The 27524-nt window shown below is 32.9% G+C and overlaps 1 protein-coding gene and 1 long non-coding RNA gene across 3 annotated transcripts in view; one reads left to right on the plus strand and one right to left on the minus strand.

Moving 5' to 3' along the window:
* Positions 1–27524, plus strand: part of LOC135122534 (retinal guanylyl cyclase 2) — a 217168-nt gene that overhangs the window by 112985 nt on the left and 76659 nt on the right. The window lies entirely within an intron of this gene.
* LOC135122535 (uncharacterized) lies at positions 1100–2717 on the minus strand. Its single transcript, XR_010279401.1, has 5 exons — positions 2579–2717; positions 2336–2516; positions 2069–2239; positions 1900–2012; positions 1100–1852 (listed from the first exon to the last, which is right to left on the minus strand). It is a non-coding gene; the product is annotated as an uncharacterized LOC135122535 (long non-coding RNA).

The following is a 27524-nucleotide window of genomic DNA, read 5'->3' on the forward strand; positions in this document are numbered from 1 at the left end:
TCAAACAAAAAGCAGACTCATCAGAAAATAACAATTGGTTTATGAAGTTGCCATCCAAAATTCGATTCTGCGGTCAAAGTCATTTTCACTCAATTGTTGTAGTAAATAAATTTTGTGTGAATGATATTTTTCCCGTTTGAGTATATTTTGAACTGAGCCTCCACTTATATTATGGTTTAATGCCAATTGTTGTACCGAAGTTTTTCGATTTTCAGTTATATCTAACGTGATATTAAAAGAGTTCTCGTCATTTGTAACATTTTTTGGTGTTATAATATAATAATACATATAATATTGTTACGAAATAAACCCATACGCCACTCCGGTACGACGCCTATGGACCGTCGCGAACTTTCTAAGCCGGACAGGTGACGCATCGTTGGTGACGCGGCCCAGCGACGTTCGAAAAGCCTGGAAGCGGAAGTCGCGATTACCCAAATCGAGAAAGACCTGGATCGCCGAAGTATGGGAGTAGTATATAAGCAGGGCTGACGTCAATGGTCTCGTGACGCACTGAACGCCAGCCGCGCTGCTGGTTGCGCACCACCACCGTTCGAATCTCGGTTGGGTTATTTGAGGGTAGATGTCGCTTCGGAGTGGGTTTTTAGAATTCTAGTTGTAAATGCGTACTTTGACAGCAGATGGCGCTTTAGGGATTTTGAATTTTGGTTTTAAAATTCTAGTTGTGAATGCGTGCTTTGAAAGCAGATGGCGCTTTAGGAATTTTGAATTTTGGTAATTCGGTTTAGGTATTACAATATAAATTTTGAAAAAAGATGAAACACTGTGCCAGGTGCAGGATTTGGAACCTGCGCTCTGTTTCCGAACCAGAATTTAAGTCTGGCGCTATAGACCACTGGGCCACAGTAATTTTATTTGTGAATAAAACCACATTCTGATGTAATTTTAACAAATTTGAAGTTTAAACTATTAAATAAGAACATGTCTTGTAATAGTCGGTGTGTGCGGTTTGTTGATGCTCCTGCGACAATTCATTTAATGGTGAGATGGTCCTCTGCATATAAACAAGCAAGATGTGGTCAAATTTGGCTACAGTACGCTAGGGACACAGATAGGTTTCAAAGAAGAATAAAACAAGTAGAGAAAATTTTGGATCCTATATTACAAAGGGAATACAGAGAAAATATATACCAGGATAGATTTAAAAATTTCCGAATCCGATTTCGAAAACGTAGACGGCGTCGAGTTAGGCGTCGTAGGCGTCGTAACCGTCATCGAATCAATCGTAATCGTTATAGATGTGCTTCTTGTAATTTGTGAATAATAAAACTTAAATTAAATATATATGAATTTATTAATAAATGTTTTATTTTATTTATATATAAATGTTTTTATTTATTTATTTATTTATTTATTTTTTTATTTTTTTTTTTTGGTGACGTCACGCCAAGCAAGGGTATGGGAGGAGGAGTTTTGTTGTTGTTGTGTGAGTTCGATACCCCCCGCTCCCATACCCTATTTGTTGGCGTGACGTCTTTTAAAAAATTAATAATTATATATTGATAAAAATTATTAGTAACCTTGTCCTCTTCCATCTAGTCCTCCTCCCCCCGTCTTTTCTTCTTGTGTCCTCTTCCATCCAGTCTTCTTCTTTCGTCTTGTCCTCTTGTGTCCTCTTCCATCCAGTCTTCTTCCTCCGTCTTGTCCTCTTCTCCTTCTTGATCCCGGTTCTGGTCATCCTCCATTCATCACGTCCTCAATAATAATCGTTGCTTCAGTTAGTTCATCTTCATGCATTACATCAGTTGTTACATCAGAAATTTCCCATTCCTCCAGTCTATTGGACATCAACTTGCTCGGTAATATTTATTTTCACTTAAGGTGAATTTTCCTTAAAAGAATTTGAATTAACTTTAAGATAATAATTTAGAAACTTACTTGTTGCTCGTCATGGTGTTTTTCCGTACTGATTTCCATTTCGTCATTTGATATAGAGGTAAACTTTCTGTGCTAATTTCCATTTCAGTATGTGTTTTTGTAACAAAGTTTTTCTATAAAAATGGAAAAGATATAAAATTTAATAAATTTAAAAATAATTAAAACTTACTTGTTCTTCAGGATTGAATTTAAAATTGATTTTACTTTTGTATTTTGCTGCACATCAGAAATTTCGATTTCCATTTCGTCATTTGATATAGGTAAACTTTCCATACGCAATCGTATTTGAAATGTGTGTTAGCTCCGTTTTTTCCATGCTGATGTCTAATACAAAAAATTTCTAAAAAAAAAAAAATATTTAAAATCGGATCCTCGTCAGTCATCGCGCCAGTCAATCCATCAATTCAAATAAATTAAAGTTTAATATAAAACTTACTTGTTCTTCAGGATTCAATTTATGGTGATACAACATTTGTATTTTAACGGATCAATCACAATCGCAGGTACGCACTTCTATTTTGAGTATATCGTAACGAATAATTTAGAAACTTACTCGCTGCTCGTCATCTTTTTATTCTGTCTTGATTTCTAATTCATTAAGATGAAGAAAAATTTTTCTAAAAAGAAAATAAGAAAAAAAAAGCAAATTGAATAAATTCAAGTTTAATGTAAAACTTACTTGTTCTTCAGGATTGAATTTACGGTAATTGAACATTTGTATTTTAACGGATCAATCACAATCGCAGGTATGCACTTCTTTTTTTGAGTATTCTGTAACGAATAATCTTCGCGCGTGTACAAGACTGTGCAACAGAGGTTTTCACGATTGCTTATATAGCTTTATTTTATAAAAAACAAACAAAAAACCACAAAAAAATAATATAAATGAATCATTTGTTTCGCGGCAGCAACTATTATCGCAAATATATGATTTGTTTCACCTCAACAAATAAGATATCAAACATGTTTTTCTTTGCATTTGGAAAAATAAGAAACCGCAAAAGATAATAAATGCGTTGCTGGTATTTTTTTTTCGGTGCAAAGCTGTTGCAATGTTTTTTCGGAATTACTCAGACCCATCAATATTCTTTAAAAAATTATAGTGATTGATTTTTTTTTCATTTTAATACATAATTAAGCATGCATATTGCGTGAACGTTCATTATTCACCAACTGTGGTTAGCTCTTTTCCGTTTGATTTAATTAAGGTTTGGTATTTTTACACTGGTAGTTAGTCAAGTTTTCAGTAAGTTGCACTCTTGAAATCTAATTTTTACACATGAATTGATATTTATAGGTATGGACCCTTGTTTATTTTATTTATAAAAATATATAAAATGTAAAGGAGGCGTGGCGTTTATCATCTAAGGAAGATACGGAACATCATTCTAAGTTGTACCTACCTATTGATGACTGAATAAAAAATATTTTTGGATTTTTTTTATACAAAAGAAAAACAACAAACATCTAGTTAGTATTCCAAAAGTTTATTACAGTACTTATTATATTATTTATACAACTATAAAACTATATATAAATATATTAGATATGATACATTCACAAGATGTTTTCGAAAACGAAGTAAACACACAATAATAATATTAATAGCAGTATTGTTTAAGGTGTTATAGTTAATGTTCCAAACATGACATAATAACTTGCGATGAGTATCTTCAACATTTGTGATAATCACGGTATAGGTACTCTTCATCATCATTCATCACATGACGTCGGTTAAATTTATCCACGAATTTTTGTCAACCGGAAGACCCAACCACTTGACAAACATTTTTCGTCCTTTGCGACGTATCACTTTTTCAATTAAATATACGTCTGGATATTTAGTTTTTTGAAGTTCATAATTATAAAAAGATCCTTTTATAGGTTGTCCCTCAGTATCTTCTAGTAAGTATGTAACAGGATTAGTCTGGTTAATTTTTACAACTTTAAATATTTCCGTAGACCAACTGGGTGTGTAACCTTTTTCAAACAATAATTTTTCTTTACTAATTCTTACAAACTCACCTGGTTGAAATTTTTTGTTTTTGTCTGCAATTTTTAGTCTTCGAAATACTGTTATATCTGCTTTGTTAGATCTATTAATTTTAATCGGTTTCTTTCCGATCGTCCGATGAACAGAGGAGTTGTAATCAGATGTGACACGTTGTAAATGATTTAACCATCTATACGAAGCGTTCAAAGTTAACAATGGAAAAAGTTTTGATTTAATAGTTCGAATGACTCTTTCTGCAATAGCTGCCTTTTTCACGCTGTATGTACTATAATGATTAATTCTGTATTTTTGCATTAATTTGTTGAAACGATTATTATAAAATTCCTTTCCTTGGTCGCTTTGTAAATTTCTCGGATGTCGTCCACTTTTTTTTAATATGAACTCCATAGCTTGTACAACTTCTTCTGCTCCTTTTGTTTTTAGCGGTTTAGTCCATAAAAATTTCGAGAAACAATCAATAACAACTAAAATGTATTTGTATCCATTATTTTCATGAGAGTAGGAACGCAAATCTGCCAAATCGATCTGCCACAAATCATCTAAGTCTTTGATTATTGTATGTCTTCTCGGAAAAGTTTTTCGTGCTGGTTTAAAAATTTCATTGACGACTTCCATTTTCGTATCCGTAATTAAAACATTTTGACGTTGAGGTGGCCGCCCTCGTTTTTTTTTAATTGTATCAGCGGTTTTCTTCATGTTATTTTAATGTAGAAGTTTCTTCGTTAGATTTCAATCTTTTGCGGTCAGGATGCAACTGTTCCAGTTTTGCAATTCGCTCTCTTAATAAATCAACATCCTTACCGTTTGAACTTAAAAACTCTTTCCATTTGTCATCGGTATTCTTGATTCGTTTATTTATTTCACTGTTCAGGTGCATATTCATTTTTGCGGTTAGATCAGCTAAATTCCCCATTAAAGTTGTTTTCAAGTTATTTATTTCGTTATCCAGATTCGCTATCAACAGCTGCACTTTTTTGTTGAGAATCTCTACATCAAAATTAAAATTACTCACAGTACTTAGTGTATTTGCAAGTTTATCAATTTGCTTCTGCTTTAAAGCCATTTGGTTTTCTACATTAGATTTTACAGAATTAAACTTATTATCCCACAATCTATCTGCATCCGCAATGTTCTTGTTTAACACTTTCAATGCATCAATGAGGTTATCAGATTTTTTATTAAAATTTTCAACAATCACATCCGCGTAATATTTGGTGCATACATCGTTTTTTTCAGACGGTAATGATACATTGCAAATTCTATGATTCTCCAAATCTAAACTCCCATCTTTGGTAAAATTAAGTTGTTGCTGTTTCAACAACATTGATTTAAATGCAGAGGTTGAAGGAGACGAGGAAAGATTACTTCCACGAGCACGTCCGAACACATCTATAGGCATTTTGAAAGTGAAATCATTTGCAATAAATACGGCAGTAAATAAGATCTTAATAGATAACACCAGCTTCACGTAGTTCCTCTTCTATTGAACGAATTTCATTTATATGTGTGGTATTCCCAGCTTTTACGGAAGCATGTAATAAATTTAATCTCTCTACTAATTCATCAAAAACGTTATAATAAACGTATTCTGTCACAAAATTATCATTATACAAACCTCGACCAGATTTTTTTGCTGGAAAAGAGAGAGTCGGAGTTAAAGTATTAGGCACACTATAAGTTCGTTGTTGACGCATTAGTGTGGTTCTGGTAGGTTTAATCGATGACGTTGGTGAGGACGTATTTCTACTCGAAGATAAAGTTGGTGAAAAACTGGGAGATGATTCGTTATTAGTATTAATTGTTTTAGATCTTTTCTTTTCTACAAAGTATTCAGTAATCTGTGGACTTGATTTTGACTTTTTTTTCTCTGCTTTTTTTGAAAACAGTGGTTGTATATACTGAAGATATTTTTCACCTCTTGACCCTTTAATCTGTTGTATAGGATCGTAATCTCTCTTATGGGCATTTGAAATTTCCAACATTTGCTTATAGAGTTTACGATCTTTATCATTAATAACAGTAGTCTCATTGTCAGGGTTTTTACTAAAAAGTAGTGTATAAAGCCCATCGGTGGCTGGAAATAGTTGATTATTTAATTGAAAATCTCCATTTTCTGTTATTTGTAATATCAAATTGCCTAAGTGAAACTTATTCGTTTGCAGATCAAATCTAGGCCCGTAAACTTCATCGTTTTCTTCATTTAATACTTTTATAATAAATGGTTTTGCTACATTTGGAAACTGATTGAGAAAATCTTCAAAGACTTCGGGTTGTTTAATATCTGAGAGATTTAATTTTGGTGTGGTTTCATATTCAAATTCCATCTCATCGTCTTCTGGTTTGTATTCAAACACTTCGTCGTCTCTTTCCTCTAAATTATTGTCATGAGTTTCCTCGTCGTCGTTCTGTCGACTCTCCTGCTCTTTATCATCATTCATCATCATCATGACATCATCATCATCATCATCATCATCAGCATCATCTTTTTTTCTTCTGTTAGTGCTTGCTTCTATCGACTGCTTTGTAGGTCTGGGTGGTAAAAACGAAAATTCCACTTCTCGTCGATTTTCGTCGCGACCATAAGTTTTTACTCTTTTACTCGTAGGTGCAGTTGGTTGCTGTTGTGGTTCGTTATTTCTTCGCAGAATTCTTCGTTGTTGTGGTTCCTTTTGGCTATATTTATCGTCTAGTTTTGTAGAGAGTTCGTTAAGAGGATTAAGAACTGGTGTAAATAATTTATTTAATGCAGCATCTTGCTCTTTTATGCCTAGCGTTAAAGCCTTGTACTTTTTTCTAATAGCATCCGATACTTTAATAATCCTACGTTTAGTGCGAACACTTTGATCATTGGTAATAGGTCTATCCATATTGAACGTTCGATATAAACTGCGGCAGTTCATTTTTCATGCTTTATTATATCTTAAATGCTTTACAGAAGTACAGAAATATCTGTTGTACTTAATAAAGTACATACATATCCACCTGTTTTTTTTTTTTTTTTTTTAAACTGAACTGATGCTCTTTTGGAAAACAGACCTATTTCTCCAAACAGTAGGTACCTGTTATCATATCACACCTGTTTATTGGATAATGTACTGATCAAATCCTTTACGATATCGACCTTTGTTTAGCTCAGATTCTTTATCGATAACAAGAAATCCATATTTATCCCTCCAACAAATTGTGCATATTTTTTTAAACTGACCAAAATTCATATCGGTACCTACGTGATCTTCATAAATGTGTTTCAAATTTCTTTCGTCTTGTTTTAATAACACCAATAAATTTGTATTATCTCTTATCAAATGTTTCGGGATTCTCGTGTAAGTCTGACATAAATAAAAACAATCGATGTTTTTGTGACGTCCCATAGAAAAATATCTTCTAATATTATCCTGCTTATCACAACTTACATCGTCAAATATCATAACTGAATTCGATTTTGCTTCTTTGGGGTTAATGATTTGTTCATTATCTTCATATTGGTAATATCCAATTCCTTTCACTCTTTGTAATACTTGTTGTAGTAACTTATATTTTGGTTGATAGAGTGACTTGCAGTAAATATATATATTTGTAAATTTTAGTCCGTTCGGATCAAACAATAATGATAGTAATATATTTGTTTTACCACTTCCAGATGGACCACAAATAATAGATCTAACAGATTCAGGAAACAAAATACCATGTTTTCGCCGATGTCTATGATAGTTTACGCTCTTGTGTTCGTCGTTGTCTTCATCATGATTTGTAATCGCTAAAGACGTACCTTGCCTTACGATGCGCATTGCAATTAATGAACAATATTAGTGAAATATATAACATATATATGAAATACTTTGGAGCAATTTTAATTTAGTCTTATGTTGTCTTTGTAAGGAAGAGGTTCCCCAGCAACGCAACTAAGAATTTACAATTCGAACTCGATATATTTACATTAGTACTGTAGACAATTTATTATATTATCCTTCGTGTCAGTCTATAGTAACAAAGCTAATCGTATATATTACAAGAGATAACCGAATCAAGTGTTTTTTATACAAAAACTCACAATTTATAATACGAATGAAAAGAAAACTCGGTATGACTGCTACTAGGGCTTCAGCATTAAAAAGAAAAAAATCAAAACTCACTTTTCATCAAGCTGTTTTGAGACCGTCAATACAAAAAAACACTGGTGACGGTATTAATACTATACAAAGTGCATTCAAAACTGCTCAGTTAGCTATCAGAAAAGCCGGAGGTCGAAGGCAAATTAAGATACCTCGTGTTCTACCAATTAAACAGGGTGGATTTTTACCACTTCTACCACTGATATTTGGAGGATTATCGGCTCTTGGAGCACTGTCTGGAGGCGCAGCTGGAATAGCCAAAGCGGTGAATGATGCAAAACAAGCAAAAAAAAAATTGGACGAAGAACAACGTCACAATAAAACAATGGAAGATATAGCAATTGGAAAACAAGGAAGCGGATTATTTTTACGAAAACGTAAAGACGGTTACGGTTTATTCCTACAAAACACATCAAAAAACTATTGGTAAAGCTACCCAAAAGGCCCTTATCGGATGAGGATTTGAGAAAATATGCGAAACTATCAAAAATTTCTAATTTTAGAGGTATATTTATGAGAAATTCATTGCCATCAGCCGGACCTAGAAACTATGAAAAAGCTATAGTTAATTTAGATTCATCGTTTGGTCCAGGCACTCATTGGGTAGCTTATAAAAAATTTGGAAAAAATGTTTTTTATTTTGACAGTTATGGTAATTTGAAACCACCTCCGGAGCTAATACAATATTTTAAAAATTGTAAGATATACTTTAATCAAAAACAATATCAAAAATTAAAATATAATTGTGGACATTTGTGTTTACAATTTTTAGCGAGTAGAATAAAATTACTATAAAGGAATCTGTCGCTTATTTTTCTGCCTCAGTGTTCACTATGCATACGACGTTTTCACTTGTCGGTAATACAAGTAGACTAAGCGCTACTTATAATCCTGTGATTGAACTTGATCCAGACTACGAATACTCATTAGCTCTTATAGGATTTCTGACCACAAATAATATTCCAAATATCGAGGAAGGAACAAACAAGTTCTATTATTTTAAAAAAGGCGATAGTAAGGAAAACGTGATCACTTTTCCAAAGGGGGCATACGAAATAGATGCAATAGAACAGTATATTCAGAATTTTCTCTGTCCAGAATGTACTAGCGACAAAGAACGATCAAAAATTTTTTCTCTTAAACCTAACCTTAACACTTTAAAGTGCGAACTCAAGAGTATACATCGAGTCAATTTTACCCACAGTGATAGTATAGGAAAAAGACTCGGATATTCAGAAAGAGAGCTACCTGCAAACACTCTGCATGAAAGCGATGTACCTGTAAATATTATAAAAGTGAGCACGATTCGAGTCGAATGTAATATAGTCACTGGATCCTATTATCAAAGTAAAAGATCACATACCATCTACGAAACCGCTATAACTGTCAATCCAGGAGAGCAAATTTTTATTGAACCAACAAATCAAATATATTTGCCGCTCATTAATAAATCTTTCATTAGTAATATAACTCTCGACATAGTAGACCAAGACAACAACTTTATTGATTTTAACGGTCAAGAAATTGTAGTTAGACTAGCGCTAAAATTTGAAAAAAAGTAATCATGGGATTGATATACAAAGTTCTTAAAAGAAGAGGATTTTCGCGTTACACTTCAGTATCGCAACAGTCACCACGGCAAATACCGGCAGGAGAAGAAGAACCGTTATTCTCATCACAGCAGTCATTATCGTCTCGAAGTATAAACATTCTCAAATCTTTGGGGTACCATGTCAGAAAAACTTCAAATATTCGAACAACCACGAGTGGATCACAGCATAATTAGAGAAGAAGAACATACATACAACCCGGAAGCACGTTATTTGGATGTAAATGACGAAATAGATATAATTATTAATCAAGAAGATCTTATGATACCGTTATCGGAATGCTATCTTGATATTGATGGAGAATTTGACCATGACGATCTTTTGCCTAATAACATACCACCTTTAAATGGAAATATTTATTTGACAAATAACGCTGGAGCGTTTTTATTTGAAAGCATTACTTATGAACTTAACAATAAAGAAGTTGATGTAGTACGAGATGTCGGATTATTATCAACCGTTAAAACATTCTTGTGTTATGGTGAAGATGAATCAAATGAGTTGGGTGGAGCTGGTTGGGCTGTGGATGACCACGGAATTAAAACATTTAACGTTGTAGATAAAACGTTTTCACTGAGAATACCTTTATCATCTTTGTTAAATTTACCTTACGATTATCATCGCGTAGTTACTGGCAAACATAAATTAAGATTGGTACGCAGTAAATCTGATGATAATTGCTACGTATCCACAGGCACTAGGAGAGCAAGAATTAATATAAAAAATATTGCACTGATAGCAAAACATGTCTATCCAAACGATGAAATGAAAATACAGATGTTGAATAAAATCAATAAAAGTAAGGCTATATTGATACCATTCAGAAAATGGGAAATTCATGAACTGCCCATTCTTCCTAGATCTAAAAATGAAGTGTGGAAAGTGAAAACCCTGCAAAGTGTACATACACCTCTTTATTGTATTGTATTTTTTCAAACTAATAGGAAGAATAATCCCCTGGCGGATGCAACTAAATTTGACAACATCAACATCAGAAGCATACGTCTACACTTAAATTCAAATGTATATCCATACGAATCTTGGAAATTAGATTTTACAAAAAATCGTTACAGAGAAGCGTATCAAGCATACTGTAACTTTTATAAACAGTTTAATGATCAGGATAGAGCAAAACCGATATTAAAATATGATGATTTTAAAAGACGCTCGATATTCGTTTTAGATTGTTCGAAACATCCCGAACCCATTCGTTATGCAACTGTAGACGTATCACTTGACTTCGAATCGGACAACGATTTTCCCGAAAACACTAAAGCCTATGTAATTATCATTCACGATGCCATCATAGAGTACATACCAATGCTGAAAACTACAAGAGAACTTATTTGAAACCGTCCATGTGTGCTACAGAACATAAATAAACATAAAAATATCTATTTCTGTGTCTGTTTACAAAAAAATGATTGTTTAAAATACGATATCAGTATGTGATTAAATATGTCAACACACCAAATTTCGTGGAAGCAAATGAAGTTATTTGAAGATTCTTACTATAAAGAAGTCTTTGTGTGTGATTTCAATGTCTCTACATCGATTTTGAATTACAAACTCTTGGTGACTTTCGACAATGGCAGTATTTGTGAAAGTGAATCTAAAACAATATTAAACCCAAATAATTATGACAATGAAAACTTGAAAAAAAAAATGTGTGTATCGACACGATGCCTCGGGCATTCTATTATAATTGTTGAATTTTTCGGTTTTTTTTCGATAATTGTGATTTATGAATAACTTAGCTTTATACTAAGACATATATTCCTTGTATGATCAAAATATATATATATATATATATGTAAATAAATAAATAATTAAATAAATAAATAAATAAATAAATAAATGAATACATAAATAAATGAACAAATAAATAAATAAAACTTTTTTAACATTTTTTTTTTACCTAATTTTTTTAATTCGTTTCGACTACAAGCCAGGTTGGCCGAGTGGTCTAAGGCGCCAGACTTAAGTTCTGGTTCGGAAACGGAACGCAGGTTCAAATCCTGCACCTGGCAGTGTTTCATCTATTTTTTCAAAATTTATATTGTAATACCTAAACCGAATTACCAAAATTCAAAATTCCTAAAGCGCCATCTGCTTTCAAAGCACGCATTCACAACTAGAATTCTAAAACCAAAATTCAAAATCCCTAAAGCGCCATCTGCTGTCAAAGCACGCATTTACAACTAGAATTCTAAAAACCCACTCCGAAGCGACATCTACCCTCAAATAACCCAACCGAGATTCGAACGGTGGTGGTGCGCAACCAGCAGCGCGGCTGGCGTTCAGTGCGTCACGAGACCATTGACGTCAGCCCTGCTTATATACTACTTATGGGTTTAAATAGAGGCCGCCTTCGGGAACAAATTATTATTCAGCTAGTTGGGTCCAGACAAGCTACGCCGGAGTTATTTTGTACATAATCCCTGTAATAGTTATTGGTCGTGTAAATTCGAGTAAGAATTAAATCGTTGATTTTTACCCACTTTTGTTCGCCCGTACATCGTAACAATATAATGGTTTATTTCCAACGGACATATGTCCTTAAAGGAACATGAGACTACGATATAAGAATATCAATATAAGCATATACAGAAAAAATTGGAAACATGTATGAGAATACCATAACATTTAAATTTTAAACATATTGAAATAAAATAAAAAAAATAAAATTGTGATAGAATGCTTAATAATAAACTTAAATGAGTTCATTTTTAATTTTTTGCGTGCGAAAATTATCATTAAAAATATCAAGCTTCTGATGTACAGAATTATATAGTTTGAAACAACTAAAAAGCGGATAATTACCTTATAATAATGGAATGTATTGGGAATTTTGTAATAAAAAGTGAGCGGTAGTCTACTTACAACTCTAGGAACATAGATTTTTATTTGACTCAGTAAAAGTTCACTTAATTTCACCAAATATAAGTTTTTGTAGGCATACAAGACTTGCCACTTTTCTTCGACTAACAAGAGATCTCTCATCAACAATACTTAAAAGGGTGCTTTGATCACAACGGCATTCAGGATATCTTCCAAACATTTTAACGTACAGGAATTTACAGAACTCACGTACATTTTCAATAAATGTGACATATATTGCATGTGACGGATTCCATATAATGTAACAATATTCAATTTTAGATCCAACAAAAGAGTTAAACAATAACTTAATAGAATAAATGTTACGCAAATCAAGAGCATTTCGCTTGACAAATCCTAGTAGCTTTAAAGTACTATTAGTAGTATACCTATACAATATGAGGAACAGCTTATTATCTACGATAACACCAAGATCACGAATTTGAACACATCGCTCCAAAATTCTAATAAAATGAGTCTCCTGAATTTTCGTAAGAAAATTATAAGTAATTATAGACATGACTTTACATTTAGAAACATCAAGTTCAAGCCTCACAGAATCACAATACTTGAGAAACGAATCACCACTTTCTTGACAACGAAGACAATCTGCATAAAAAGTGATTACATGCACTATTTTTGGATCATGAGCATAAATGTAAATCTTACAGTCACTATATTCACTAATGTCATTAAAAAACATGATAAATAAGAGTGGTTCGAAATTAGAACCTGGAGCTACATCGCTTATACAAAAATATTCAAAAGACCGAAAACCATTAAACTCAACATATTGACACCTGTTTACCAAGAGTGACTTAATTAATAACACTAATGGACCTTGTCAAAGGCTTTACTAAGATCTGTGTATACGACATCAATCTGTAATCTGTCGTCAAGCGCCTGAAAAGCTATTTGCGTAAATTCAAAAAGATTAGTTACAGTAGATTTGCCTTTGACAAAGCCATGCTGGTCATTAGGGGTAGCATTACTAACATGTGAATACAAAACGTCGGATAGAACACACTCAAATAATTTTGAAAGATTTGACATAGACGCTATGGGTCTGTAATTATCAATATTGTTCTTATCCCCTGATTTAAATACAGGACACACTTTTGACACCTGCCAATTGTTGGGATACGTCGCAGTTTTTAAAATTAAATTAAAAATGTAACAAAGAGGGGACAAAAAAGAGTTAATGGAATTAACAAGAACGAAAGCAGGAATATTATCAGGACGATGCACACAGTCAGGTTTAATTCTCTTAATAGCTTTTAACATATCACAGTTATAAACTTTAAACGAGTGTAGAACAGGAACGGACAGACAACTAGCTTTAACGTGGAGAGGCGGACAACACCGTTTCTGACAGAAATGGCACACATTATTATCACAGCACTGATCACAGACATGGTTATCAGTGATTTTGTCGTATACTCTAGCAAAGAGATTGCCGAAAGAATGAACAATGTCTTGGGGAGACGTAAGAACTTTATTACTAGAAGTCATAGTCCCCAGGATGCTACTATGGTTCTTCATCGAACTTACAAACTTCCAAAAATTCCTAGCGTTATTGAGAATTCGGAATTCATGATGAAGGTGGAACACTCCTTGCACATCTCATACTTGACCTCAATTCCTTGAATTTATCAAAGTAATATATTGAATAACTTGTTCTGTAGTTCTTCCAATCCTTCGCTTTTATTATTAATCTAACAAATCAAGTTAGCCTTGCAACTTGAAAATAAATGAAGTTTAAAGTTTAAAAAAATTACAGAAAATTGAGCTCGACCATTTTTAAGTAGGCACAATCTAAATTTCAAGATCCAACTAGCCGTTAACGAAAACTGCTTCCATTTTTTTAGCAACCCCGTATGTACATTAAAAATCACAGGCTTATTGTGCTAAAAGAATTGCGTGTGTAATTTGCTATTGCTAAGGCACAAATAAATTTTTGTTAGTGTACTGTACTTCCTAAACCAGCGTTGGTAATTCACGAACATTTCAACAAAGTCCGTTTAAAAGTACCTAAAATATGCGCATTTTGTGTTTCTGTTTGAATAACTAGTGCACATAAAAATAAAAATAGCTGTTTTTCAAGTGATTATTCAACAAGATTTTAGGATGACGTAAGTAATTTTTTAAAAGTGACAAATAAAATTTGTAAGTAAAATGTGTACAGTGATTTTAAAGAGACCTACGTTTTCGTGTTCTATGGTCTGCAAAATTTCATTTGCTACAACTTCGAGAAATTAAAAAAAAAAAAACGAAACTGAATATATTATTATCTGTATAATATATTTTACAATATTTTTCGCGTTTTGATTACTTTTAAGTCTGTTTTAATTAGCATCTTAATTACTTGACGTATTCATTTTTCGGGGAATATTGGTAAAAATTTTCATCTTTTTATCATTAAAAAGTGTTCCTTGATTGTTATTATCCGTCTCACAAGAGATTTCAGCATGCGACTGAGAATTTTATCGCACGTTTAATTACCAAACTTTATAATTACTGATAACGCGTAATGAAATTATACGAATTAATGTAAGCAGTTGCGTCGTATTTTCATTCGATTTCTCATGCAACAGAATTAATTTAGAAACTTCTTGATGAGCGTAATAAAAGTCTGTTTCTTTACTTTTTCAATACCTTGGTTCCTACCAAGAACACAAATTTTATCGTTTGTCGCGGATTACGGAAACCGAGGTTTTGAATTCCATAGTTTGCGCGACACGTTTGTTTAATCGATCCTGCAAAAATGTTTTTATCTCTTAATTAACATCCAAACGTACTGTTTATGGTCCTCGAAAAAACAATTGTGTGCAACACGTGTGCGAAGTATTTTCCCACGCTCACTGCCTGCAAAATATACAATCTCTTACTGTTTAAATTTCAAAGTGCAATTTTACGTTACAATTCTTAACTCTGATAATAATCTTTAATTTTAAATTTTAATTAAAAGTGCCTGCCTCAGATTTCGGTAATAAAACACTGCATATTATTGTTTCATACCGTTGGAAAATAGTACGTGTACTAACTGTTTTTTTAATAAAATTCAAATCATTAACAGAACAAAAACTCAGTGGTTGAAAATACATTCATTTATAGTATATTTTTTTCATCCTACGGTTACTCTTTATAAGGGGTGACATGTAAAAGACAGCAAATGGAATAATCATACGTTTTCCTTTTAGAATTATCTGATGATTTGCAACAATATAAATTTTTTATGGTTTTAGCGAATTAGACTGTGCCTTTTTATTTGAACTACAAATATATGTAAAAGAAATCAATGGTTGGTAGGTATATTTCAAACAATTAAATGTAACGCTTAATAAATTTGCGAATGTTATAACAAAATTACTAGAAAAACATTGTGTGATTTAAAATTAGTATTTACTTTAAAATCATAACTTCTTGCTTTGTTTACAGCAATCTCTTTTAATCTTGCTTAAGGTTTTTAACTACTACATTTTTTTGTACAGGGACTCTTCAAAGTTTCTAAGTCTTTGATCACTTACTCTCTTAAAAACTAGAAGAAATGAATATTTGTTGAATTAAAAAGTTGCTAACTTAATTTATAGTAGATACCTATATATTTCGTAATTAAAGCTTACAAATAATGCTATCGTAGATTTAGAATTTGTGTTTTTATTGTCAAGTTCAGACCACACTTCAACATTCCTGCGGCAATTTTGCTTTTAATATTTACTTGATATTAATCATCATCAGTAGGCGGAAATTTATCTTTTCGGGTGCAATTCCCCAGTTGAAGCAAGGTGTGTTTTACGGCGAGTAGCGGGGACGCTTTGATCTGGTCCACAAGGTCGTAGCCAGTGCGTCGCTAGGAGTGTTTACAGCTTGTTAAAAAACTACTTCTATATCACTATATTACTTCAAAAAATAATACTCGATGCCCTTTTTAATTTTTCAAACACAGGGCCACAGATTTGTGATCTTGAAATGTTATATTATGGTGATATAGTCCAAAAGAAAAATATATTTATAATCAAACTATCGCCGCGACAGCACTGGATCTAGCGTATGAAACACAATTCCGCCCGTTGATCATCATGTAAACTTTAGATAGCAAAGTACACAATAACAGTAGTGTTAATCCAAGTTTTATATTTTAATCTTATCTTCAGTTTGCAGTAGAAAATACGATGTCAACAGCAAATATTGCAAGTTTACTTGTTCCAACAATGTCAACCTATTTGACGAAACGCGTTCAGAGCTGAGTCAAAGTTTAGCTAGCATTTCGTGTTATTTTAGTGTAGTTGCAAACTACGCTAAGTGGTCGAAGGTTCGAAGTTTGAACTTTTGTTCTAAAACGTTGTACACTAAAATTAAATGGTTGTAATTCAAAGGATCAGCGACAGCGACGTCCAGCTGTTGTAATCGAAATTATTGAATTGCCAGTTTTATTTCAATTATAAATTATACGAAATGGGGGTACGATCGTGAAAATTTCTTATATTGACGTTTTTACAGCACCCAGACCTAGCGTGTTGCAGTTCCACGTTTTATGTTCCTTTGCTTCTCCTTGAAATTCCTTAATGAACGCTTTACCTAATACCGATATAATCAATGTAGCAAGGTTGTGTAGTTTGCGTTTGCAAAACAAGGTTTCCAATAAAGTTAACTCTATCCCTGCAGGAGCTTTGTTCTGATATTAAATTTACTGCGAAAAGAGATGGTTGTATTTATATGTGCTTTACCCAGAGGCCGTTATTGTGGAGCGTTAATGATCATTGCTCTCTTATACAAAGACTAGCCCTGAAGTTTACACATTTTGCCCAAAAGTTTCCCGACCTTAAAGAAACAAGACGTTATATAACAATTTAATTGGGTTGTTTGGAAATACAATAAAGTTTCTTCGGTACTTACGGGGCTATCGTATTTTTTGGAGTCGAACTCTTGGGAATAACGTTGTTTCGATTGAGAACACAAACAGTGGTTATTATTCTTGTTCAATAAATTACAACACTTAATAAATATATTGCATTGATTTTTTTTACTATGTTTTGTATTTGGAACGTAACGCTGAGTTAAAAATAATATATACTGAAATAACAGTAGCCTCCATTTTTTTAACCGTTAATTAATCGCTAGTTTTGCAGTATGACAAATTCAGCTTGTTCGAAAAATTATAAGATTTGGTTTTGGGAATTTTATTTTTATATGATAATCCTCATAACTCAAATTAAAGATATGTATGTAATGTTAAAGTAAATGTAAAAAAGTGTGTTAGACGTTTGTTTCAGTTAAGTTTTTCCATTACAAAATTCTGTGATGATGTCATAAATATTTTTGTAAAGAGACGTATATTAATTATATTACTGCATTCCCAAATTTTCGAGAAAATCGTCGTTCTTGATTTAATTAATACAATAAACTGTTTCAATCATCCTTTTTTTTAAGTCAACCCGTACAAGTAATTCTAAAAACTATGAGTGCATTGATAAATCACAAGTATAGAGTCATTAATAGGTATATTGCATATTTCAGCGAGTATTCAGAGAGTAATAACTAAACTGATCTGCTAATCTGCCAAACTTTTTAGTTGAAGTCATATTATTATCTAATATTCTTGTAAAATTATTGTTTTAATTTAGCTAGTAATTAACTTTTTCTTAAAAACAAAATCTATACCTATCTTGGCAAGATGTTTTTACAAATGGTGGATGCGCCGGGTCTAAAAAATATGTCGAAGTTTAGGTGCGGAAATTTCTACAGCTGTAACTTGAAATGGCTTTCCAATCATCATTTAAACATTTTTTATTAAGTGCATTACGTATTACTATAAAAAAGTGCAAGTCATGAAAGGTACAAATGAGATTACGATTTATTGAATGAAAAAAATATTAACTCTAAAGACTCTCTCGTAAAACAAATGAAATAATATCGGAGCTAAAGAACATAAAAGCAGATGTTGTCGTGATAACCGAAACTAAAAAGAAAAATAATGTCTCCGAAAACTGGGGACACTATGACCATTTCTACAGCGGGGTATCTTAAGTTCAAAGAGCCCAACAAGGAGTGTCCATTCTAATACGTAAAACACTAAGAAAATATATTAACACCTGGGAAGCCATCAACCAACGATTTATAAAAATTAACCTTACAATTAAAGGATATAAAATAACAATATTAGGAGTATATGGTATAAATGATGACTCCCTCGTCAACGTCAAAGAGGATTTTTTCGAACAACTGAACGACGAAATCAACTGAATAGGAACATCGAGAGAGATCACTATTTTAGGAGATCTAAACTGCCGAATCGGACGAGAAGCCAACAGTAAAGTACTTGGCCAGCGCGGTAAAGAGACACGGAACGACAACGGAAATAGAAACACTAAATGGCTTCTATCAACACCGCAACATACACAAATATACATGGATACAGCCGACCCTAAATTTGAAGTCCATAATCGATTACGCTTTTGTCAGACAAAATACTAAGATGAAGATTCAGGATGTAAAAGCATGCAGAGGACCATTGTGCGATAGCATCACTACCTGCTCAAAACCAAAGTTGTGCGGCTAAATACAAATGAAAAACAACAGAAAAGTGCAGAAGAACAAGACCAGAAACAAGTACGGTATAATTTAGATAGTCTAATACGAGTACATGACAGCGTAAAACTGTTGTATCAACAACGGTTGGACGACAGGACATTTAGCACCACGGAAGAACATTATGATTATGAATACATAAAAAACTGCATACACGCAGCAGCAAAGGAGACCCTGGCAGAATATGAAAAGCAAAGCAAAAAACAGGAAAGACAGAAACCGTATTGGTGGGACGAAGACATCGAAAGAGAAATAGCAGAGAAAAGACAAAAATATCTGAAGTTCTTAAACACTAACAAAGATAGTGACAAAAGACAATATAAAGAAGCACAAGCAAGTGTAAGGAAAAAAATCACACAAAAAATAACGCATGAGAAAAAAGTTGTAATAAAATAAATACATACATCCGCGGGAGGAAAAGTACAGAAAGCTGGAGACTAATAAAAGGACTACGAACAAATACAAAAAAAGATTTAATATCACCGGTAACACTAGAAAAATGGCAAAAGTATTTTAAAGATCTTCTAACGGAACTTCGGACAGAATTTATGAATGAAGACCAGGAAACAGAAATAAATATAGTCTCCTCCCCTTTGAGGATATCGCTAAAAGAAGTGGAAACTATCTGAAAATCTCCGGGGTCAGGTGATATACCGGAAGCTATTTGAGAACTGTTTAAATGGGGCTAGGGTACCAAGTGAGTGGAAAAAATCAATAATATCAACAATACACAAAAAAGGTAGCAGAGATCAGTGCGAAAATTATAGAGGCATAGCGGTAACAAGTACAGGAAGTAAAATCTACGGGAAAATTTTGAAAGACAAAATAGAGCAGGAGTACATGGATATGGAGGCAGAAGAACAAGTGGGATTTAGGGCAGGCAGATGGGCAGTAGACCATTTATACTGCGTCACTCAAATTACAGAGAAAAAAGCACCGTTTGATCAAGAAATCCATTCTTACTTTACGTAGATCTACAAAAAGCCTACGATACTATTCCCCATCACAAATTATGGTCAACATTGGAACAGACAAACATGAACTAATAAAAGCAGTGCAAAATAATGTGTACCAATAACATAACACAAGTTAAGGTGGGATGGTGGGAAACAAAGTTTCAGAGGGATTCACAGCTACCAAAACATGTCTCAAAAGTGAACAAACACCGAATATACAACAGTATTGTGAAGAGCATCGTCTCATATAGCAGCGAAGTAGGGCAATTAAAACAAAACACTGAGAAAATCCTAACTAACTAATAATGGAAATGGACTACTGGAGGAGGTCGGCAGGTAAATCGAGAAAGGACAGAGTACCAAATGACAGAATTCCAGAAATCATGGAGGTCACACATACAATCAAAACAAAACAGTTGATCTGGTATGGCCATGTACAGCGAATGGCTGAAAATAGACTTCCAAAACAAATCTTGACATGGACACCACACAGAAGGAGGAAAAGGGGGACACCTAAGAAGAAGTTGGCGGGAAGAAATTGATAAAAAAATAAACTAGATCTACCAGAACGCCTATGGAGAGATAAGGAAGAATGGCGGTTAGGAGTCGGAAGACGTCGTAGAACGTTTTGAAACTGAATTATACTTATATATAAGAAATATTAACTTCCTGACATGTACAGAGTATCAGTAGCCCCATCTCGCAATGCTAAATCATAAATTCTACCTTTACTTATCTCCATTGTAGGTGTAGTACCAAATAGTTTACTTGAGAATTTGAAATCTTGATATTTAAATGATTCAGTAATTGTGAAAGTACAAAAAGCTGTTTTGTTAGGAACATGTCATATTGTTCGTAAGTTTTTCAAATATTCTAATCATGTGAGTCAGAATAGGTTAGCACCGGTAGGTTAGAGTAGTGTAGGTCACTTTTCAAGTAATGCGCGGATCTGTAGTTACGCAAGGCTCTTGGGGATGGATTGAGATTAGAGATTAATAGCAGACGAATTTGTATGCTACAATTTTAGGATCTCGAACGTTATTTTATTAATCTAATCAGTGCATATCCTTACTTGTCTTTGTACCCGTAATGATAGTTGACACAGCTGTGGGTCTAAAAATAATATTGGTGTTTTGTCTTCCCAATTCCTCCTTAAAATATTCGTCATTTGGATACTACAGAGTTTTATCATCGCTGTTTTTCATCTTGCATCTAAAAACGTACTGTGTTTTCGTGGTATTTCGACGTTTTAAAATGACGCTCTAAATTTAGAAATTTTGAGTTTGAGCAATATTTTGATTTTAAATGTTTACCTATACAGTTCAACAGGTGTTTATTTAATTCTGGGACATTTATGAATGAATTTATTTTTTTTATTTATCAATGCATATAGTTTTAGCTCCGTATGGAATCTTTTCAGTTATAATATAACAAGTGATATGATTATAATCGATAATATTTCGAGTGAAACCGAGCTGCAGGTTCAACGAGTGCGAAGCACGAGTTGAATGTGCTGTTTCGGTTTCACGAGCCATATTTTCGATTATTATTAATCATATCACGAGTTATATTCGACATGAGAATATAATGAATGAACAAATTTTTTGATAATAGTCTTTCTGTCATTATTAATAACAAATACAAAAAAACAAGTTCACAGACATATACAACCTAATGTGAACTAATATCACAGAACTAATACTACCCAAAAATTGTGATTACGATTGTTTGTTGTGATTAAAATACGAAATCAACTGTCATATTTTGGGGATTTTCACGGTCTAAACGTCACTAGTACCGCAAAATATTCGTTTTCTTTTTCTTTTCCAAGTGTTTCTGGATTTTCCGACTTCCTAAAGGCATAAATAAATAAAATTTAGTCGTTGTCTTTTAACGGCCAAATTAATGTTAGGTATTACTAAAAATATGACTACATTGTTACACTTCAAATAAAGCAACACGGTGATTTTAGACAGTGATCGTGTCACGTTTTCGTCAACCCACTTTACATGACAAGTAGCGGTATGCTATGAAAACGGTGATTGGATACTTCTGTCACGGAACATAGTTCAGTAGTTTCTGAGACGTCTAATAAAATCGCCAACAGTCGGCAGACGACAGACAACATATGATAGATGCTAGACAGATGAACCTTGGCGACCGATAGTTTCATATTCTACACACAGTGAAACGTCGAGAGAGCGTGAAATTAAACATTCGTCAAAATGACCGACCCAATTGCAATAACTCCCCAACTTACGCTAGGGAAGTAATAAAAGTTTCGATTTTATTTCATTCTTAAAGTCATTTGAATTGCTCCATTTTCTGTTCTTGCAAAAGAAAAAACTTTCAGAAGGAAAGAACATCAGAATAATGATGATAATTTGTGTGCCATTATAATGTAAGTGTGTGTGTCAGAAACTTGAAAACCGATTTAAATAACTGTTGTAAGATTGAATTTAATTTAGATAGAATTTGTAGGCGGACGTTTCGCTCGACTGCTATAAACCTGAATGAATTGAAAGTAATGTTTCTGTTTATAGAAACATATTGACGTTTATGAGCTTCTATTCAAAGGAAAACTGCAGGACGTTGGCAACGGACGGCCTAAAATAACTTACATTTCTAACGTGTGGGTGATGACGCGACGGTGTCATTTTGAAGTTTCTTTTTTTCGATAAATGTGAATGTGTGATAAATAATGTCATTTGCTTGTATTAAATAAACTAATAATCAACAATTAACTACAAATTTCAAACAGGTGGCTATAAATGTGATTAAAAATTGAAAATATGCAGTTGTTATTCATTTAGCTATAATTTAAATTTCAGCTGTTTTGATGAAATTTTATATGTATTGTAATTTACAGTAATCATGAAAATAATACAATGCAAAGCAGCATGTGTTGATTTATTCCCCTCCCAATTTTCTGATTAAGTTTTGTAATGTACTTCAGATTAAATTGTTAAAAACAATTTGGTGCAAAATTCGTTTTTATCGTTGCTTATACAGTCAATTCTTTTATTGGTGTAATCAAAATGTTTGTCTGTTTTGAATTACTAGACTTTCAAAACATTTACTGATGTTGCTTTTATTAATGTGCCCTGGCACTCCCGACGAGGGCGAATCCTTAACCACAGATGAGACTGCTTGCTGATTATGAATTCTAGTAAATATTAATAATAATCACGATGTAGTTTTACTTTTTTACCTATGAAATGCTTATGTATTAAAAAAAAAAATACAGCGAAATTATGACTCGTCAATTTAAATTCCGAAGCCACCTAAGTATCTGTAAAGTTTTCTAATTAGACAGGATAAACACCAAGTATTTAAACATAAATATTAGGAGTAAATTATTATATTAAAATGTCAGCCTACAAAATTTTGTGTTTTATATTATGTCCTGAAAATATTCTGGAAATGCCTTGAAAGTCACCTCCATCTTACTGCAAACACAACCTAACCCTTCCAGTTCTTACAAATCTATCAACCACGTATCTGATGTCCTGTTAACTAACGTTTTCATCACTAAATTTTGCAAGTAGGTACTCGTTTTAACAGGCATTAGCTGAATAATATGCCCACTCTCCGTCTTGAACCGTACCATTTCCATAGTAGGACATGGTGATGAAGGTATTTTGGTCCAAAGAATACACCAACGTTGTCAGTAATTTGTCCTATTGATTTTTTTTTTATTGTTAAAACTAGTTCAAGCGTAACTACACTTACTTTTTAGCTCTAAATTAGTCAAGAGTCGCTTATCAAAAGAACTTCGATAACTAAAAAAGAATAAAACGTAAAAATAAACGATCGGCAATTTCTACAAAAGTCCTAACGCGTCAAATAGCTTCACTAAGCAAATAGCACTTTAACAAAACTGCGCAAAGGGTAGAAGAGAACACGACAGAGTATGGCAACACGAAAATAACCTAAGAGCAACAATTAAAAAACTGCTGTTGACAAAAATATCAAAAAACCGGCAAAATTTCTTTGTTTAACAGAGGTATTGCGATGTTTGCATTAATTCTAGATACTTTGTATAAGTTCTTCAACACTGTCCAACAGGAAATTGGAAATAAAAAGTAGGCTCTAATATGCAAACACTACTTGTGAATGTAGTGATGAATGCAGAAGACCTACTTGCATGTAAATAAATCTGTTGATAAGAAAAAACTAGTTTATACAAAGCGAATCGACCAAAACATCTATTAAACGCGTTTCTGTTTGTCATCTGAAGCGTGTAATTATTGATGGCGCTACGTGCCAATTTAGATACACTTAACAAAGAACGATTCGAAATCAGTGTAGCATATTCTAATACTGCTAATATGCTTCCATAGCATATATGGGAAATTATTGTCGTTTGCAACCATGGAGGCACAGAGACAACATGCATATGACCAGAAAATAGTACTAAACGGGAGTGCAGATTTAACATTTAACAAAAGCAAGTGACATGGTTTTCTGTGCCCGAGACGTTATACTATTTTATAGTTATTATAAGTGAGAGAAATGCAATTTTATAAGCGAGTGATACTAATCCTAGGAGCTTATAATGGCATTTCACTCACGTATGACGTTTTATCTTATAGTAGTAGCTACGAATAAAATAAAGCAACTAAGAATAAAATGAATCCAGGGTGAAAGTTCATTAAACTAAAAAATCGTGTTGTCAATAAATATATTTTTCTACTTTGCGTCAATAATACAGGGTTTCTATAACTGATTATATGGTCGAAGTAGGTCATGAATACGTGCCGCGTCTCAGATTTGAACTTTACTAAATGCCCAAGGATCCATGATAAAAACCGCACGCATCTGTATAACTGGTTGCCTAAATGTTTCATATCTTGTTAAAAAATTAAACTAATTCATTACAATAAAAAGAAACAAATTTTTGCGTTTAAACATCACAGTAAATGTTGAAAATGTTCATCATTTTGTTCAAGCATTCTCTTTTTCATTCCAAAAATGTTCTGTAATCTGTTCGGCAATACCCATTGTTCAATTTTGTGTTTTACATGTCCTGAAAATATTTTGGTAATAATAGTAATAGTAACTTTTTCCTTGATTATGTTGGCAATGTTATTATGCGGGCAGTTGAAAAGTGGTCGAAAGTTGAAGCCAAATGTCAATGTACATTGTTAATAATAACTAGCCCAATTGAATATTTCCATCTATTTGCTCCCTTTTATGGCAAATGATCACGAAAATGTTGATTTTGTTACCAACCGACTGTTCAAAATCCATAATCGAAAATATTTTTTTAGAATATATTTTTAAAATTTATGTAGAATGCAAAGTAGAAAAAATAATACATTCTTTTCATAAGACGACTTGTGGTACTCATTCTATTTGGTCACTCCTCACTGCGCTCGTCGTGGTCAAAATTCATTCGTGCCATAATAAGTTCCTTATGATTATGAAATACGTGTAATAATGTACTATAGTAGTATCAATAATTTCATTGCATCACTTGTGAGCATGTTACTTTACTTATTAATAATATTGAATTTTTGTCTCTTGAAATAGTTGCATAAACTACTCCAAAACCTACTACAGTAAGATAAAAAAAATATGTATCACTCATATTTCATTTTAAGATTAAAAAAATTTGTCACTCGAAGCTTTTGTTTTCCCTCAGTCCGAACAACAAAGTTAATGCAATAGGCAACAAAGCTATTCAGAACACCAACAAAAAAATAAATAACAGCAATATATCCATATTATTTTATAGGGTGGTTCCTTTTCATAAATATATATTACATACATATATCAGTAAAAAAAATCCAAAATTTCTCTCAGTGGATAAGGTCTTCACTATCGCTATGCGTGTGGTATTATAGCAAAAGGTTTTTTAACTCAAATTAAACAAAGAAACAAACAATTGACGGAACTGTTTAATTAAATTTGCCAGTGTTTGCATTCACCAACTTGTTTATTATTCCTTCACTGATGTTACAAATTTTAAATAAAATTATTTTAAAAACAATTACACGTATTTCTCGTTTACGAGTTTTTTATAAGCTTAACACGTACGTTTGAAAATCTTATTTTATATACATATAATATAATGCAATGTTTAAAACTGATGAAACAAAACTGTGTTATTTTATTACGAAGTACTAAATTAGTTATGGCAACTAAACAATTTTAATGGCATTAACTGGTAAGCTATCATCAGAAGTTTTCTCCATAGGCTATCCATAAGTTTTCCTGAATTTTTAAATAAATTTAATTACATTTTTTACTGAATTTTTTCTTCTTGTGCTCTTTACTGCACAGGGTTCAAAACCACCCAGTTTTAGGTACTTGGAAACATTTGAAACTTCCATCTTTTGGAGAAACTTAACGAAGGTCATTTTTGTAGATTTTTCGTCACATTGATTTTGCATGTTCTTTTTGTTTTTTTATGCACTTTGGAATCTTATGCGTACTTTGATTTCTGATATTCCTAACAGTTCACTTTGATTCAGTCGTCGAACTGCCAGACATATTGACAATCTGGTTGTTTTCAATCATTTCGGAACTGGTTCTTAATAACGTTTTCCGATTAGAGTCTTTGCACACTCGTCTAATATATTGTTTTTCTTTCTTTATGACGTGGTACACAGGAAGAGTTTTCTTTCTATTTGCGCGATTTAAATAAAAGCGCCCAGCTCTTTTTGAGAATCGTAATTATTTTTGCCTTTTCATTCTAAGTAGTTTTAATTGAGGACCCGGGTGGGTTAGGTAGCTTCGTGTTTGCCTGCTACACCTTGGGTCGTGGGTTCGATTCCCGCCTGGCTCTGGGTGTTGTGTATGTCTCCCGTTCCCCTGTAATTGGGCCACCGGCCTGTAGGGTAACGTAATCAAATAAAAAAAATAAAAAATAAAAATAAAATAAATAATTAGTCACAAATCTATTGCCACAGTTAAAAGCATATTAATTTTCTCTTAAATCTGCACCATTCCTCATTCGCACTTATTTAGGCAGAGCCTACAGGAGGTTTTCTTATTTTTGTGCTGCTAGTAACAAAACAACCCTTATTTAAGCATTACAAGTGCTTAATAATACGATAATTGCAAATGAGGATGAACGTTCAAGTAAATAATCTCAGATATAATTTTGTAAGAAATATCTTGTCGACTTTTACAGTGCTTTAGTCGAATTCCTTGCAAAAATTATTAGCCCTTTTGGGACATTTTATTATTATTTGTTTAATAAAAATAGATAAACATGACAGCTATTTGAATATAACTGTAAACTATAATAAAAAAAGTAAAATCGGGGTTCGTCAGTAAAGACAACCTGACGGTATTCTTCCTTCTAGACTAATTTTTCTCGGCATGAGTGTAACACAAACTGTGGGCAGTAGGACATGAGTCCGAAGGCTTCGATGGTCCTAGTTGTTCCTACCGTTTGTCCTTCTGTAATATAGTCGGAAACGACCCCTAAAACCGAACAATCTTAGCCGGCGCT

This window comes from Zophobas morio, unplaced genomic scaffold (genome assembly GCF_036711695.1).
Source record: "Zophobas morio isolate AGI-343-1 ecotype UQ-CSIRO unplaced genomic scaffold, CSIRO_AGI_Zmor_V1 ptg000005l, whole genome shotgun sequence".
Taxonomy (NCBI): Eukaryota; Metazoa; Arthropoda; class Insecta; order Coleoptera; family Tenebrionidae; genus Zophobas; species Zophobas morio.